Below are 8,558 nucleotides of genomic sequence, written 5' to 3' on the forward strand. Positions count from 1 at the left end.
TTTGCATTACTTTGCAGTAAGCATGCATTTACTCCAAAATCAATTCAGCCTGTGATCCTCGATGAACAAATAATTCTTGCCAATGTAGGACTGTTATTGCAAAGGCCAACATTTCTCCAAGCACTAGACTGCATAGAAGATGACTTAGGACAGAACAGGTGGGACCTGAATTCTGATTTTTTAATGCATTTACAATCCACAGTTGTATTTATAGACACACATACCCTTTCCTGCCAAGATAAGTCATTCATGTGGCAGGCTGTGACTTGGGTAGGATTTATGCTTTGTTTTTCCTCTGGGACCAGTCTTGTCTTTGTTTCTCTGAGAACTGGTCTGTGTAGTTTTTTCTGCCTGGAATCAAAAGGTTTAGTCTGTCTCCGTAATTGGTGGTGACTGACCTACTGTATGCACTCTTCACAAATGCCCTTGAAAGGTCATAGACCATGGTGTTCAAGGACTTCAGCTATGTGGAACAAGACTTAAGTTCAAGTCCACTCTGCCCCATACTAGTTAGGTGATTTTGGAAATGTTGCTCAATTTCTTTAAACCTCAGTTTTATTTATTAAGGGGGCATAATAGCAGAGTTTATATTAGTGGATTTTGCAGAGGAGTCATTGAGTTAATGTGAATGAGAGCACAAAAGTTTCCCATGTAGAAACAAGTAATTATTTCTATGCGCAACTCGATTTAGAGTGCATTGCAATAATTGTGGCACCTATTGAAATAGAAAAACATCACTCTAGCAATCCTGTGACTTTTCTGATAACAACCCATGAAAACAAGCTTAGTGGCTGTTTTACTAATTACAGGACATCCACAAATCAACCTATAACAGGAAAGAGAGTAATAAATGGTTAAAGCTTGTTAACCGGTCAGATTCAAATCTTAATATGCATTCTCCCCGCCCCTAAAGACAGCCTATTTTGGAATTAATGGTTTAACTACACCCACGCAGATTAAAAACGGAACCTGTTTGTTCAACAACTTATTGCATATATATTATGTGTGAAACCTATAATTGATAACCAGCTGTTCAGAAAAATGATTATAATATAATAAAAAAAAAGATTACAGTATAACAGGCTACCCGTAAAGAAAGGGAGATGTTTCGGCAAAACATCTGTTTCGGTAAAAGCAGGTGTTTCGGTAACAGGGAACAGAGGCACCTGTATCACTCAGCCTGGCGGGGAGAGTGGCACCTGAGATAGGCCTAGGTGTGTGAGTTAGCCTGACATGCTAGCGCGTTCCAGGCAGAGAGGCAGCACGCACCAAGGCAGGGGAGTCAGAATACAATGGCTGCAATTGGATGTGAGAGGACCTAGGGAAGAAGGTCTGGCCTGGAGATGAGAATTTGGGAGTCATAACTAAAAATGGTCAGTGGCTAAAGTCATCGAGAGGGAATATACATACACAGACTATACGTATAGATGCCTAAGTGGCTGTACAGAAAACAGCCACAGCTGAACGGGATGTGGGGATCTATGAGATCTAATCTCCTGGCAGAAGAAGAGTTGCTGAGGAGAAGGAAGGACATGGCCCATGGAGAGAGTCTGTCAAAGGATGGAGATTTCTCATAGTTTGGCTCCCTGAACTCCTGGACACCCCTAATTTGCTTATACTTTGCCATATAATTAGAAAATGCTCTTTAAAAGTTATTATGTTCAGGGGCGCCTGGGTGGCGCAGTCGGTTAAGCGTCCGACTTCAGCCAGGTCACGATCTCGCGGTCCGTGAGTTCGAGCCCCGCGTCGGGCTCTGGGCTGATGGCTCAGAGCCTGGAGCCTGTTTCCGATTCTGTGTCTCCCTCTCTCTCTGCCCCTCCCCCGTTCATGCTCTGTCTCTCTCGGTCCCCAAAATAAATAAACGTTGAAAAAAAAATTTTAAAAAAAATAAAATAAAATAAAAGTTATGTTCTCCCACACAGGCAATGCGGACAGGCTGACTCAGCTTACTAATGGTGTTGGAATGGATATGCATTTTTACCGTATGAATTTTCACTTTGCACAGACAGAAATTTGAGGGTGTATCTGATGACAACGAGAGCATTTGTTTAAAATTTTTTTTTAATGTTTATTTCTGAGAGAGAGAGAGAGATCATGAGTGAGGGAGGGGCAGAGAGACAGAGACACAGAATCTGAAGCAGACTCCAGGCTCTGAGCTGTCAGCACAGAGCCCCACGCTGGGCTCAAACCCATGAGCTGTGAGATCCTGACCTGAGCTGAAGTTGGACAGACAGCATTTGTTTAAAAATCTGGGAAGAATGTTGGCAAAGAACCCTTTAATAATATGTCCTTTATTATCATTCCATTTAGTTGAATATTTTTTTGAATATTGAATTTTTTTGAATATTGAATATTGAATATTTAGTTGAATATTTTTACATGTTTTAATTTTAATTGAAGTTTTAAGTTTTAATCTTAAAGAAGTTACAGAAACAGTGGTAACTTATTAATTCATCAAACTAGTTATTTAATTTATTTACTTTCCTAAAGAAATATATATTGCTTATAAATATCATTTGTAGAAAGCTATAGTTATTCTTTTTTTTTTTAATTTTTTTTTCAACGTTTATTTATTTTTGGGACAGAGAGAGACAGAGCATGAACGGGGGAGGGGCAGAGAGAGAGGGAGACACAGAATCGGAAACAGGCTCCAGGCTCTGAACCATCAGCCCAGAGCCCGACGCGGGGCTCGAACTCCCGGACCGCGAGATCGTGACCTGGCTGAAGTCGGACGCTTAACCGACTGCGCCACCCAGGCGCCCCAAAAGCTATAGTTATTCTTATTGAGGTATAATTGCCATATAACATTTTCAGGTGTGACATAATTGTTCAATATTTGTGTCTAATTAACAACTGTCACCACACATGGTGACAATTCTTTACTTGTGACCAGAACTTTTGAGATTTACTCTCTTAGCAACTTTCAAATATGCAATACAGTATTCGTAAAAACTATAGTTACTATGCTATATATTACATCTACATGACTTAATTATCTTATAACTAGAAGTTTTTACCTTTTGACTCTCTTTACCCATTTGGTCCAACCCCCTCAACGCACCTGCCACCTAAGGCAACCACCAATCTGTGGTCTATATCTATGAGCTTGGCGGTTTCATTTTTATTGTATATATATGTGAGATCATATGGTATTTGATTTTCTCTGTCTGACATTTTTCACTTAGATAATACCCCCTAGGTCCATTCATGTTGTTGCAAATGACAAGTTTTTATTCTTTTTAATAGCTGAATAATATTCCTGTGTGTGTGTGTGTGTGTGTGTGTGTGTGTGTGTGTGTGTGTGTGTGTACCACATTTTCTTTCTCCCTTCATCCATCTAGGGACACTTGAGTTTTTTCCATATCTCAGCTATTGTAAAAATACTGCAATGAACATAGGGGTGCATATATCTTTTTGAGTTAGTATAATATAGACTTTTTCAAATGTTTGAAATGAGAAATTTGACCTGGACAAAGTAATTTTCTTTTAATCAGCTAATGTTTAGTTTCCCAAGGGAGGGAAATGGAAAGAAGAACAGAAAGAAAGAAAAAAAAAAAGAGACAAGAAAAAGAAAGGAAGGCAACTGGCTTTAGGCAGATATGAAATTACCATTGTAAAGCTTGACTTTGTTTTCTGTATAAGGAGAGGAAATAAAGTTTAGGTGTTGAACAACGGATTTTAACACATACACACAGAAAAGAGAATGACAGCACATTTAGAAAGTAACTCAGGCCCTCGATAATTTTATCAAGTCATACAATTAAAAAGCCAGTACTGCTTAACTTCAGTTGGGAAGGAAGGAGGGATAAGTCCTGTATTAAGTTACCTTTTTTTTTTTCTTAAGACAAATCAGACCAACCAATCTCCTCATGTGGGTTTATTTGCTTTCTGTTTTAAAGTACTTCTCAAATGAACTATCTTGTTCATTTCAAAAGCCCAAGTGGCAACTGCAACTCTAAAATATCCCTGGTGAAATTGTGTTTATTACAGAGAGAGATGTACAAATTCCTATTAAAATGAGAAAACATGAAGGAAGCAAGTGGTTGGCTCGAGAGAAGTGCTGTTTTAGATTGTGACAACTAGGAAAAATAACATGGTTTATAAAAATGGGATAATTTCTGGGGTGCCTGGGTGGCTCAGTCAGTTAACCATTCGATTTCAGCTCAGGTCAGGATCTCACGGTTCACAAGTTCAAACCCCAACTTGGGCTCTCTGCTCTCAGTGCAGAGTCAGCTTTGGATCCTCTGTGTTCCCCCCACCCCCCCCCAACACACACGCCTCCGCCCCTCTCCCACTCGCACACACCCTCTCTCCCTCTCAAAAATAAATAAACATTTGGAAAAAAAGGTGGTAACTTCTGATCCCCACAACTTGGCCACTGGCCAGTCATCACTGATCACAGATCCAGACAAAACTAAATGGACCAGTCTTCAGGGACACAAAGACAGAGCTCTTTATCTGATTTAGAAATAACGGTTGAAAGCAAAGTTTGTCCTAAGGTCGCTGGTCTGAAGAGTCCCGAACGCCGCAGCCCTCGGGGGATAGCTCAGAAACAGACTTGTCAGGCTTCTGTCCACTCTCGCCCTGTGGACTTTTGTGCTCAGACACGATTACAGAGGAATCTTCTTTTGGTTTTGATTTTTCATGGTCACAGAATGGCCTGGTCTGCTGTTGGCGTTCTATGACACGGTTTATGTTCCACAGAAAGCTATGGTGTGGCTGCGAGGCCAACCCTCAGCAGCACCAAGGCCTGGCTGACAGTCCAGGCTGGTGACAAAGCTGTCCTGGGCTGCCTTCCCCTTTGTCAGTGGCTAAAGAAAAAATGTGACACCCGGAAGAGGGCTTGCTGAACTGTAGAAGTGGACAAGGGCATCTCAAGACAATTGCCAGCAGTGTCCAAGCACCGTGCAAAAGAGGGAGCTACTGTCTTTGGGTGTTTCAGCCCCACATTTGTATACTTCAAACATCCCGATCCTCTAACAACATCCTCTTGTTTTCATGTTCATCAAGGAACTTTTTATCTTGAATCATTTTTTGTGTGTCTTTGGGTAGGATAAGAGTATTCTGGTTTCTTTAACATGATATAATCCATGTATCGCTCATAATAAATGATATTTTAAATTTATATTATATTTATATATACTTCTCTCTATATAATTTTTGTATGTTTAAATATAAATACTAAGTAAATGCCATGACCTCACTTTCCTCCCATCTTCCAATATCCTGCTCCCCATTGCCCAGCCCAAATAGAAATCACTGTTACTCTTTTTTTAAAATTTTTTAATGTTTATTTATTTTTGAGAGAGGGAGAGAGAGAGAGAGAGAGAGAGAGAGAGAGAGAGTGGGGGAGGGGCAGAGAGAGAGGGAGACACAGACTCGGAAGCAGGCTCCAGGCTCCAAGCTTCATTCGGCACAGAGGCCCATGCAGGGCTCAAACGCACAAACTACAAGATCATGACCTGAGCCAAAGTCGGTCACTTAACCGACTGGGTCACCCAGGTGCCCCACCACTGTTATTCTTATTTGAACTCATGTCAGAAAAAAAAAAAAATTCAACTCAATAAAAATACAGACATTTGTTTATAAGCTGGCTAAGCCTCTGTTTTTGCATGCATAAAAATAAGGTAATAGTGTCTATCCCTTATCATAAAGCATTTAGTGATTAGTGTATGGTAAGGGCTCAGTAAATTACTGCTATTGTTATAATCATTACCTTATATTTTCTTTTTCTTTTTTTAAAAGAGTTTTTATTTTACTTTTGAGAGAGATTGAGAGAGAGTGAGAGAGAGAGAGAGCCAGGCAGGGGCAGAGAGAGAGGGAGACAGAGAGGACACTGTCAGTGCAGAGCTGGATGCGAGGCTCGAACTCACGAACCTGTGAGATCATGACCTGAGCCAAAGTCAGATGCTTGACCGACTGAGCCACCCAGGCGCCCTACCTTATATTTTCTCTGTGGCTTTTCTCTTTCCCTTTTGTATTACCCTGTGTCTCCGTCAGTGTTTATGATCTATATCCCCTGCCTGCCTCCTGAGCTTCATACTTCCTCTGCCCATTTCAGATTCCCATGGGGTTTTCTCCCAGAGATCTCAACCTGAGCCTGTTCCGAACCAGACCAGTTCCCTTCGTTCTACTACCCCCTCCCGGGGTCTGAATTTCGACTCCCTTCATTGGGTACCCTGGGCGGGCTATCTAACCATTCTGTGCCTCAATTGACCCATCTGTAAAATGAAGGAAATGACAGTAGTTACCTCACTGGGTTGTAGTAAGCACTGAATACATTGATGCACACGAGGCAGAGGGCATGCTGAGAAGGCCTGGCACACAGCAAACGTTCCGCAAGTGTTAGCTGCTCTTACCGTCCGTTTCCTCCTCTTCAGCACCATTACGCCTAATGAACCTGCGCCACACCCTTTATAAGTCCCCCGAATAACGAATAACGTCACTGCCATACGACCAAAGCTCTCAGCTGGAGACTATGCTCTTACTTCCCTTTCTGTCTCATCCCTTCGATGACCAGTCTTGTGCTCTCTGTCCCTGAACTAGATCTTCAACTCCTCTCCTCCACACTTCTGTGTTAGTCTGGGTGCTTGCCTGCAGTGGTCTCCCCCTGGGTCTCCCAGCTCTGGTGTTTCACCCTGCAGCCAGCCGATCCCCTGCGTCACAGCCAGGGTCTCATCCTGAAATGCAGAGCCTATTCTGGCAAGCACATTGTAGTTAACCATGTGCCAAACGCTACTCTGAGAGTTTTATGCTATGAACTCACTTGTTATCTGTGTTCAGTGACTTCTCCCTGTCTCATATATTATTTATTTACTCAACAAATCTTATATTTATTCAATAAATCGGGAACTAAATCAGCCAGGATCCTGCCAGGAAACAGATGGCATGGCCCAAATACGGGGAGTTGAGAAAAGTGTAGTAACGGGATTATTTTTTTTAAAATATTTTATTTATTTTTGAGAGAAAGAGGGGGGGGAGGGGCAGAGCGAGAGGGAGACACAGAATCAGAAGCAGCCTTCTGACTCTGAGCTATCAGCAAGAGCCCAATGCGGGGCTCACCAACTGTGACATCACGACCTAAGTTGGACACTTAACCAACTGAGCCACCCAGGCGCCCCAATGGGATTATTTACAATGATGTGAGTAGCGCACAGGGAAACCACATGGAAGGGGGTTAGTGACAGCTGGGCTCCACTACCACCCTTAGGCTTGATGGAGTGAAAGGAAGGAGTGATCACCAGACCTGGTAGGAGAAGGTTGAGTGGAGGGGCCTGCATGCAAGAGACTATAACCCAAGACAGCCATGCAGGGAGGGTCCAAGGGAATAGTTCCCATGACCTCACTTTCTTCCCTTCCTCCAGTATCCTGCTTCTCATTGGCCGGCCCCAGTGAAAGCCAAAAGACAAAAAAAGCCCATTGATGCAGTCTCCCCAGTTCAGTTTCCCGGGGCCAGAGAACAGAGCGGAAACATGCAAAGCGGGGCTCTGGAAGGCCAGGCCTCTTAGTAATCCGAACGCAAAGTGAGCAGGCACCCACTGCCATAGGGGAAGAATATAACTAGGCCTTGCCTCGCATGACAAAGGTCACCCCCTCACATGACCCTTGATATACAGAGTGTGCTAACAAGAGCAAATAAAACAGATGAAATTCCTGTGTTCCTGAAGCTCCCACAAGAGTAGACCTTAAATGAAGTCCATAAAACTTACAGATGCCGGCCTGTTCTGCCATTTTTTTCCGTATATATACCACTACTTCCTGTCTCTTCCAGTAGCCGACGTAGAAGCATGGGGGAACTCACTCACACCCACTCTTCTTTGCTTCAGCTCCTTGAGTAGAACCAGCTCCATGTTTTTTTATTTTTATTTTTTTAATCCTTTTTTTAACGCTTATTTATTATTGAGAGACAGAGACAGAGCATGAGCATGGGAGGGGCAGAGAGAGGGGGAGACACGGAATCTGAAACAGGCTCCAGGCTCCGAGCTGTCAGCACAGAGCCCGACGCGGGGCTCGAACCCACAAACTGTGAGATCATGACCTGAGCCGGTCAGACGCTTAACAGACTGAGCCCCCCAGACGCCCTGAACTAGAGCCATGTTTAATCTAAATGCCAATAAGGCTGGAATTTGTCGAAGAGCCGTTGGAATATTTTAGCGAGTGCCACCGTCTCTGCCAGAGTTTCCCAGGGCATGTTTTGCTCACCTCCTAGTTCTTAGCTTTGTTCTATTTAACAAACCTCTGACATGGAGACTGACAGTCAACCAGGGTTCCCTTAAGCGTTTGTTAAGAACAAAAATGACCAAACGAGCCTTTTATCGTTAGCAAGTACACACAAGCTAACAGTGCCTAATGACCTGCCAGGAGGAGCTGGAGGAATAAATGCTCCCTATTTTTGTCAAAGGAATTGGTGCTGATAATTGTGCAACTAGGCTTGTGACAGTGGATATAAAGAAGACTGGATTTTCTTCGCACTCACACGTGCCAGTTCTGAACTGATTGCTTCTGAGCTCCACGTTCAAACTTCAGTACTACTTCTGAGAAAAGAGACCAAATTCCTT

This window comes from Felis catus, chromosome B4 (assembly GCF_018350175.1).
Source record: "Felis catus isolate Fca126 chromosome B4, F.catus_Fca126_mat1.0, whole genome shotgun sequence".
NCBI classification, from domain to species: domain Eukaryota; kingdom Metazoa; phylum Chordata; class Mammalia; order Carnivora; family Felidae; genus Felis; species Felis catus.